The sequence below is a fragment of the Vombatus ursinus genome, unplaced genomic scaffold (assembly GCF_900497805.2).
Source record: "Vombatus ursinus unplaced genomic scaffold, bare-nosed wombat genome assembly UNPS02014778.1, whole genome shotgun sequence".
NCBI classification, from domain to species: Eukaryota; Metazoa; Chordata; class Mammalia; order Diprotodontia; family Vombatidae; genus Vombatus; species Vombatus ursinus.
Window position 1 is genome coordinate 35,014,011 of NW_020954556.1, and position 9,963 is coordinate 35,023,973.

The window sequence follows — 9,963 nt, forward strand, 5'->3', positions numbered from 1 at the left end:
TATCCTGTGTTTGTGTAAAGTCTGTGATACATATCGCAAACTGATATAGTTTCTCTTTCTGCCCAAATGGTTTATAGCATGTTCTCTGCTGATAACATCACTTTTCTTTCTACCTCCAGTGAAGATCACTTCACTGAAATACTGTCCTCTTGGCTTCACACTCTGCTCTGTTTCTAGAATTTCCTTACAAGGCAACATGTCATTAATCTACAGGGGCATTCTTTCCAATTCCTTTGGTCATTTTTTCTTCTTACCTATCATGATCATTTGAAAAAATATCATGTAAAAAGCACTGACTGTCAAGTTCAAATCTTAGGTTCAAATCCTGCCTCTGAAGCTTATTACCTTTGTAAAGCTGGAGAAGCCCTTTATCCTCTCTTGGCCTCAGTTTCATGATCTGTAAAACTAGGGCTTTCTATTGGATGGCCTCTGGGCTTCTTGCCTAAATCTAGATATATGATCTTGAGTTCTATATAATATTACATGGTCATACTTTAGTCATCCTACCAAATTTCAATGATTTCTATGAAGTCAAATGTACTTCCTTGCATTTATAATTTCAGTTCCTTTGCTCATTACCCATATGTGTGCTGTTGTTGTTCGGTCATTTCAGTTGTGTTTCAGCCACAAATATTTTACATGACAGCTAAACATATGGATGCAGCTAGGTGGTACAGTGGGTACAGCACCAGCTTGGAGTCAGGAAGACTCAGCTTCCTCAGTTCCAATCTGGCCTTAGATGCTTACTAGGTGTGTGACCCTCAGCAAGTCATTTAAACCTGTTTGCCTGAGCTCCTCATTTACAAAATAAGCTACAAAAGGAAACAGCATGACACTCCAGTGTGTTTGCTGAGAAAACCCCAATTTGGGTCATGACACGACTGATATGACTAAACAAGAAAGATATCTGAGACCACAGGTTTCATTACTATCTCTTTTCACAGATATTGTCTCCTTTGAACTTCTGAGCCTCTATTGATATTCTTCTTCACTGCTCTCTATTTGATCTTGTTTGGTGGAAATATGTAATTGGTTTCATCTCTGCTCTCCATTTTCCATCTGATACCTTTTCAATTAGAGCAAGCTTGTTCTCTAATTAGAACCAAGAGCCTAGAAACTGGCTATATCTGAGAGAATTGACATAATCATGGGGAAAAATTTAATTAAGGCACAAAGGTAGATATTTGATCTTTTTTGATTTGATAAAAGAAAAGGGAATGTTAGAAAACCATAATTCACTAAGGGAGAGGAAAGGTAAGGGAATAAGCATTTGTATAGCTCCTACTGTGCACAAGTATTGGGGTAAGCATATTTTTCAACAAATATTACCTCTTTCAATCCTTACAGCTATACTGCAAGGTAAGATCTATTATTATCCCCATTTCCAGTTGAAGAAACTGAAGCAAAAAAGTTAAGTGACTTGCCAAGAGTCACATAGCTAGTAAGTATCTGAGGATGGATTTGAACTCATGTTTTTCTGACTTCAGTCTTAGCACTCTATCCACTACGTCACCAGCTGATTAGAAGTGAGAATCAGATGTCTCTAAGAGGAGGAAGAAAAAGAAAGGGATTTCAAAGACTTCAAAAACAAACTTCCCTTCTTTTATAATCTATCTTTGTATGTGATAAACTAAAAGAAGTACTGTCCAAAAGGATTTCCATTCCAGATTGTGTTGCTCCTCCTCTTCCATTCTCCCCTACTCCTCAACCCCCCATACCATCAATGCTATTGCCACATTGTACCTTAGTAGGAACTAGGCAAGTAATCAAAATGAAAATAATATTTTTAGAAAATGAAGTTAGCAAAATCACATTCGTTCATGAGAGTATTAGAACCTATGATGCTGGATCATAAGAAAAAATTTATTTTGCTTTTGCAGTTAAGTAGCCCATATTTTATTATGATCCTTCCTTTTCCCCTTTTCTGACTATAGTAATTACTATTTATTCTAATCCAACAGAAGAATTTTTATAAGATTAAGCTCATTTTCTAGGACCAAAACAAATTATAAGTAAATTATGGGGAACATAATTATTCTAAATCAATGCTGAATTTTATAGTTATTATGTTTAGGTCAAAAGAAAGAATTTTCATTTGGGCTTGGCAAGAATTTACAAAAATGAATATAATTCTGTAATCAAGACTTAAAACTGTTATTGGATGTTTAAAAATGAAAGCATCCCAACTGGTCAGGTTTTGAGTCATTAAAATAATGGGGAAGTAAAAATCTTACAAGTTAATGAGTAATGTTCTTTTCATTTTCATACTGACAATTACAAGCATTAACATAAAAAATGAAGAGCAATCTTAGTTTTCATTAGTCAGAATGTAAGGGACTGAAGATAAGGGGAATTAAAAATGGTCACTTTGTTAAAGCAAGTTGTCCTGGCTACAATTGTGGGAAAACAGCATAGCTCAGTCTTCATTCTCAATATGAACAGATATGGAGTACTGGCAAAGGAGTTTTTTTTTCAGTTTTTCTATCAAGACTAATATCTGTGGGGAAAACACATGAAAACAAAGGCTGTACTAAACACAATAATGGATTATAGGCCAAATTAGATTTCTCATGGAAAAAAAAATACCCTCCTACGGTGATGAGCATCAAAGATGACATTTTATTGGTCCAGCCAAATATATTGATAATATATACAAAATTAAGATGAATCATTTGTGGAAACTATACAAAATGTGCTCTGAAATCAATCAACTGTACATCATATCCCATTAATCATTTGCCCTCCTTTCTGTCAACTACTCCTGGTGCTGACTGTTTTGTGCTTTAACATTCTGTTCACAAGTACCAGACACAAATGGTGCAATGTGGAGAGAGTTTGGGGGAAGGGAGAAGGGAAACAGGCAACCAACAGCTTCATGATTCAGCTGGATCTTACCCTGTCTTTTTTGTGTCTTTTTTTTTTTAATTCTTCTCGACAGATGCCTGTTCCAGCAAATTAATCACAACACATTAAATTGCCTGGTCTACAACCAAGAGCATTCAATTGAAGAGGTGACAAGTTAAATAGGTACCAAGAAGTGACAAACAACATTGGTGGTACCTATACCCTATATCTCCTATTCCTCTCCCCATTCCAAAGAAGTACCACTGCCTTAATAATTAAAGGTATATCACACTCTCTTTCTTTTGGAAATTTACTCCTAGAATCATACAAGTGACAGTTGGAAGAGATCTTATAGGATATGTTATGAAACCTTCCAATATGCCCTAAAGATCTGTGGGTCTTGTCTTTCACTTTCTAGCTGGTTATCCTATATGTTGTTGTTATTGTTCAGTCATTTCAATTGTGTCCAAGTCTTTGTGACTGCATTTGAGATTTTCATGGCAAATATACTGGAGTACTTTGCCAATTCATTCTCCAGCTCATTCTACAAATGAGGAAGTGAGGTAAACAGGGTCTTGCCCAGGATTGCACAACTAGTGAGTGTCTGAGGCCAGATTTAAATTCAGAAAGATTATTCTTCCTGACACCAGACTTAGCACTGTATTGACTGTGCCACCTAACTGCTTAATCCTATATATGTCCAACAACTTAGAAGATAGCAGAAAGGTCAGTTGCAACAGGGTGAAAGAGGAGCACAGTCCAGCACAGGCTGCACCAGGGAAGATAGGGCCCCGGCAAACCAGGAGCAGGTCTTGGGGTGGCCTAATCAGTGGCAGATGTGGCAGTTTCCACACCTCTCAACCAAGATACGGTAAGGAGATCAGACAATGAGCCAGAAGGAGATTTACAGGAGTCCCTTTGCTAGTGCCCTGGGCAGGACTTTGTTGCATTGTCTACACTTGGTTAACAATCCTGGGTCTTAGTCCTAGTGCAAGGAAGAGCACTAGCACAGCAGAGCTTGTACCTGCAGGGGAGCAGGGACTCTGGTCACAATTGCAGAATTTAAAAAAAAAAGTATTTGTGGTCACTCACAAACCAGTGCACAGTAAAGGAGAGTTGTAAACACACTTTTTCCCTGGATCATACCACCTTGGAAGAGCCAAAAGCTTACAGATCCCCAGAATTACTTCTGAAAACAGTTGCACGAAAAGCCTGAAGCTTGGGACAGTGTTTCTTCTACTTGGGAAGCAGAGCCCCACTTTAATATAGAGTTAAAGGTCAAGAAATAGTCAGGATCTATTTTCCAGGTCAGTTGTTTTTCCAATGAGATACTTCACATTTTTTTCTATATTTTCATTCTTTTTATTGTTTCTTGACATATCATAAAATCATTAGATTCCATGTGCCTAATTCTAACTTTTAAGGACCTATTTTCCTCAGTGAGCTTTTGTATCTCCTTTTTCCTTTTAGCCAATTCTACTTCTTAAGGAGTTCTTCTTTTCAATGAATTTTCATATATCTTTTTCTATTTGGCCAATTCTTCTTTACAAGGCATTCCCTTCATTGAATTTTTGTGCCTCTTTTTCCATTTGGACTATTCTGTTTTTTAAGATGTTATTTTCTTCAGTATTTTTTGTACCTCCTTTACCAAGCTATTGACTCTTTTTTTTCTTCATTTTCTTGCATCACTCTCATTTCTCTTCCCAATTTTTCCTCTACCTTTTTCACTTGACTTTAAAAATCATTTCTGTGCTATTCCATCAAGAAATAATCAAACAAAAAAAAAGAATGGAAATATAAGAGAAAACATGAACTATCTCATTGATAAAACAACTTACCTGAACAATAGGTCGAAGAGAGATAATTTAAGACTTATTGGACTATCTGAAAGTCATAATCAAAAAAGAGAGCCTAGATATAATCTTTCAAGGAATTATCAAGGAAAACTGCACTGATATTCTAGAACCAGAGGGTAAAATAGAAGTTGAAAAATCCCCTAATCATCTCCTGAAAGAGACCCCAAAATGAAAACCCACAGGAATATTGTAGCCAAATTTCAGACCTCCCAGATCAATGAAAAATTATTGTAAGCTGCCAAAAAGAAACGATTCAAATATCATGGAGCCTTAGTCAGGATAACACAAGATTTAGCAGCTTCTACAATAAAAAGTCAGGCACTTGGAATATTATATTCCGGAGGGCAAAAGAGATAGGATTAAAACCAATAATCACATACCCAACAAAACTGAGTAAAATCCTTCAGGGGAAAAATGGATATTCAATGAAATCAAGGACTTTCAAGCATTCCTGATGAAAAGACCAGAGCTGAATAGAAAATTTGACTTTCAGATACACAATGCAAAAGAATCATAAAAAAGTAAACAGGAAATACAAATCATAAGGGATTCTATAAGATTAAACTATAAATATTTCTACATGGGAAAATGATATTTATAACTCCTAAAACTTTCTCATTATTAAGGCAGTTGGAAGGAGTACACATAAACAGAAAGCAGAGGTGTGAGTTGAATGTTCTTGTATTATTATCTAAAAAAATAAGATTAAGGTATAAGAAAGAAGAATGCACTGGGAGAAGGGGAAAGGGAGAAGTAGAATAGGATAAATTATCTGACATGAAAGAGTCCTGAAAGACATTTTGCAGTGGAAGGGAAAATGGAAGAAGTGGGGAGAGAAACACACGAACCTTACTCTCATCAGAATTGGCTCAAAGAAGGAATAATATACATACACAAATATATGTATACATACATACACACATACATGTTTGTGTATGTATATATTCAGGTGAGTATAGAAATCTAAATTAGCATACAGGAAGGTAGGAAGCAAAAAGGATAAAAGAAAGGGGAACTTATAGAAGGGAGGGCAGTTTGGAGGAGGTAAAAGTCAGAAACAAAACACGTCAGAATGGACAAGATAAAAGGAGAGAGGGAGTAGGATAAACAGGGGGAAATATGATGGAGGGAAATACATAGTTGGTAATCACTACTGGAAAAAAATTTTTACAGTGAGTTTCTCTGATAAAGACTTCATTATGCATAGAAAAAGATAGAAATATAGAAACAGACAAATATAGAAAAATGTAGAAATATAGAAAACTGAGACAAATTTATAGAAAAAAGAGCCATTCCTCAATTGATGAATGGTTAAAGAATGTAAACAGGCAGTTTTCAGACAAAGCTATCTATAGTCATATGAAAGAATACTCTAAATCACTATAGATGAGAGAAATGCAAATTAAAACAACTCTGAGCTACTACCTCACATCTCTCAGATTAACTAATATGACAGAAAAGAAAAATGACAGATGTTGGAGGGGATGTGGGAAAATTAAAACATTAATGCACTATTATTGAAGTTGTATACTTATTCAACCATTCTGAGATCAATTTGGAAGTATGCCCAAAGAATTATAAAACCACATATACCCTTTTAACGTGTAATATCCCTACGAGGTCTGTATCCCAAAGAAATAAAAAAAGGACCTATGTATACAAAAGCTATTTATAGCATTAACTTTAATAGTGGCAAAGAATTGGATATTGAGGGAATGTCCATCAAACAGAGAATGGCTGAACAAGTTGTTGTATATGATTTTGATGGAATACTATTTTGCTTTAAGAAATGATGAGTAGATCTATAGTCACATAAAAATGCTCTAAATCACTATTGATTAGAGAAATGTAAATCGAAACAACTCTGAGGTACCATCTCATACCTACTCAATTAGCTAGTATGACAACAAACAAATTGATAAATGTTGGAGAGGTTGTGGGAAAGTTGGAACACTAATGCATTGTTGGTGGAGTTGTGAACTGATGAAATCATTCTGGAGAACAATTTGAAACTATGCCCAAAGGGCTATAAAACTGTGCATATTCTTTGATCCAGCAATACCACCACTAGATCTATATGCAAAAGAGATCATAAAAATGGGAAAAGGACCCAAATGTACAAAAATATTCATAACAGCTCTTCTTATGGTGGCCAAGAATTGGAAATTGCAGGGATGCCCATCAATTGGGGAATGGCTGAACACTTGTGGTATATGAATGTAGTGGAGTACTATTGTGCTATAAGAAATGGTGAGCAGATGGAATTCAGAAAACCTGGAAAGATTTACATGAGCTGATGCTGAGTGAAGTGAGCAGAACCAGGAGAGCGCTGTACACAATAGCAGCAACATTGTGTGATGATCAACTTTTATGGCCTTGGCTCTTCTCAGCAATATAATGATCTAAGATAATTCTAAGAGACTCATGGTGGAAATGCTATCCACATCCAGTGAAAGAACTATGGAGTATGAATGCAGATCGAAGCATACTATTTTCTCTTTTTTTTGTTGTTGTTTTTTTCCCCTTTCTCATGGTTTCCCCCTTTATTCTGATTCTTCTTTCACAATATGATTGTACATGCACCTTGTATTGGGGAGGGGGAGGGAAGAAGGGGGAAAAATTTAGAACTCAAAATCTTATGAAAGTGAATGTTGAAACTATCTTTACATGTAATTGGAAAAAAATACTATTATAAGTGGGAAAAATAAAAAATGTTAAAAAAGATATGGTGAGCAGGATGCTCTCAGAAAAACATGGAAAGACTTACATGTACTGATCCAAAATGAAATGAACAGAACCAGGTAAGCATTGTACACAGTAACAGCAATATTGTATGATGATCTACTATGAATAACTGAGCTGTTCTCAGCAATACAATGATCCAAGACATTTCTGTAGAAATTATGATGAAAGTTGCTGTCTATCTCCAGAGAATGAACTGGTAGAGTCTGAATGCAGATCAAACATACTTTTCCTTTACTTTCTTTCTTTTTCTTAGGTCTTAATTTGTGTTTTCTTTCACAGAATGACATATCAAAATGTGTATCGAATCAAAAATGACTGCACATGTGTAATCTATGTCAAATTGTTTGCCTTCTCAATGAGGGGGCAGGGAAGTGGGGGAGATAATGTGGAACTTGAAATCTGAAAAAAAAAGAATGTTAAAATAGTTTTTACATGTAATTGGGAAAAATAAAATATTAAATGAGATTATAAACAAAGAAACTCATTGGTATCCCAAAATCAAAGCACAAAGGAAAGTATATGTTTAAAGCAATCTATAGTTTTTGCAGTTTTAATATATACATCCTTTATATAATTTTAATATACACACTTTTGAAATAGTAAAATTTAAGAAATTGATTCAGAATGTATTCAAAGAAAATATCATACAATATTAAAAACAAACAAATGAATCATGTCCTATCACCTTGAGACAGCTACCAAAAGGTTAGTACTTCCTCCTCAGAAAGGAGGAAGATAACTGATTGATGTTTAGCAACTATGTTACAGGCGTACCTTGGAGGTATTGTGAATTCAGTTCCAGATCACTGCAATAAGGCAAATATCACAATAAAACAAGTCACACAATTTTTTTTGTTTCCCAGTATATATAAAACATATGCTTATACTGTAGTGTAGTCTATTAAATGTGAAATATTATTATGTTAAAATGTACATATCTTATACTTTTTTGCTAAAAAAATAATACTACCCCTCATCTTAGTCTTCTTCAGTAGTTATAATTTTGCTTATGGAAGGTCTTGACTCAGTCTTTTTTTTCTTTTTTTGCTGTTTTTCTGATTTATTAAGACATTTTCCATAAGATTTCTTCAATTAGAAGTTCTTTGAAACAATACCATCAGTTTTTTGCCAGTCGGAGAATAGAGTCATCAGATTCTCCCATTCTGCGAATTGCTCCACAAATGGCGTAAGTTTCAAACTGGCCGTTGAATCTGTCTGTGACCTTGTCAACCTCGGCCACGTTCATCTGGACGGACGCGTGGTCCTTGGCCCCGATGATCCTGTTGCTCGCGGGGCATTTTCGGGACACGTACAGATCCACGAACTCGCTGGCGCTGTTCTGCATGTCGGAAGCCCAGGGGCCGAGTGCAAACGCGAAGGCAGCGGAAGGGAAAAAGCTTGACTCAGTCTTGATGGCTGCTGACTGATCAGGATGGTGGTTTCTCAAGTTTGGTTGTGGCTAGTGCAATTTCTTAAAATGAGACAACAATGAAGTTTGCCCCATTGGTTGATTCTTCCTTTCCCTTGAACACCCAGAGGGTTATTAATTGGCCTAACTTCAATATTGTGTTGTTTTAGGGAATATGGAGGCCAGAGGAGATGGAGAGAAATGAGAAAGGGCCAGTTGGGGGAGCAGTAAGAACACACACAACATTGATCAATTAAATTTTAAATCTTATATGGACACTATTTGTGGCTCCCCAAAACATTTACAATAGTAACATTGAAGATGATTGATCACAGATCACTATAACAGATATTATATTGAAAAATTTTGAAGTGTTGAAGAATTACCAAAATGTGACACAGAGACATGATATGAGCACATGCTAATGGAAAATGGCACCAATAGACTTGTTTGACATAGGTTTGCCACAAACCTTAATCTTTAAAAAAAAATCTGTGAAGTTCAATAAAGCGAAGTGCAATAAAACAAGGTATATCTGTATGATAAGAATGAATGTGAATTATGCAAGTAAAGGGTAGATACTTTATACCACATCACTGCAAGCTGCAAAAATGTATTACCTACCAAATACCTTAGAAGACTTGACCTGGTACCTACAAAGATACATTGGAAACTTGTAAGCTTTTATGTACTGATACAATATAAATCCCCTATACTACAAATATAGATCTCAAAATATCCTGAAAAATTTAATAAAACAAACTATATTCAGTTATCTAGGAACTTTCCACAGACAAAACTATTGCCTGTAATCATCCAAGTATAATGTTGATTAAAAAATAGAACAAAGTTTTTGAAAGATATTCATCACAAAATATACGTAATCTCCAAGATATGTGGAAAGTCATCAAAATATAAGAACCTGGGGAGAAGAACAAAATCATACAGAAATAGGATGAATTACTATGTTTCATCTACTACTAGAACTCTACTAGGTAACTTTTCATGGATGTTACAGAAGTTGCACTTTTATTGTGATCTTTCTACTCATCTATGAAAAGCAGTTACACTCTTTACCTGTGCACAGTGTGTGTAGTACATATGAGAATA

At 35.3% G+C, this 9,963-nt stretch overlaps 1 pseudogene; it reads right to left on the reverse strand.

The window, feature by feature from the left end:
* Positions 1-8,512: 8,512 nt before the first annotated feature.
* Positions 8,513-8,790, reverse strand: LOC114045109 (annotated as a pseudogene).
* Between the last annotated feature and the right edge of the window lie 1,173 nt (positions 8,791-9,963).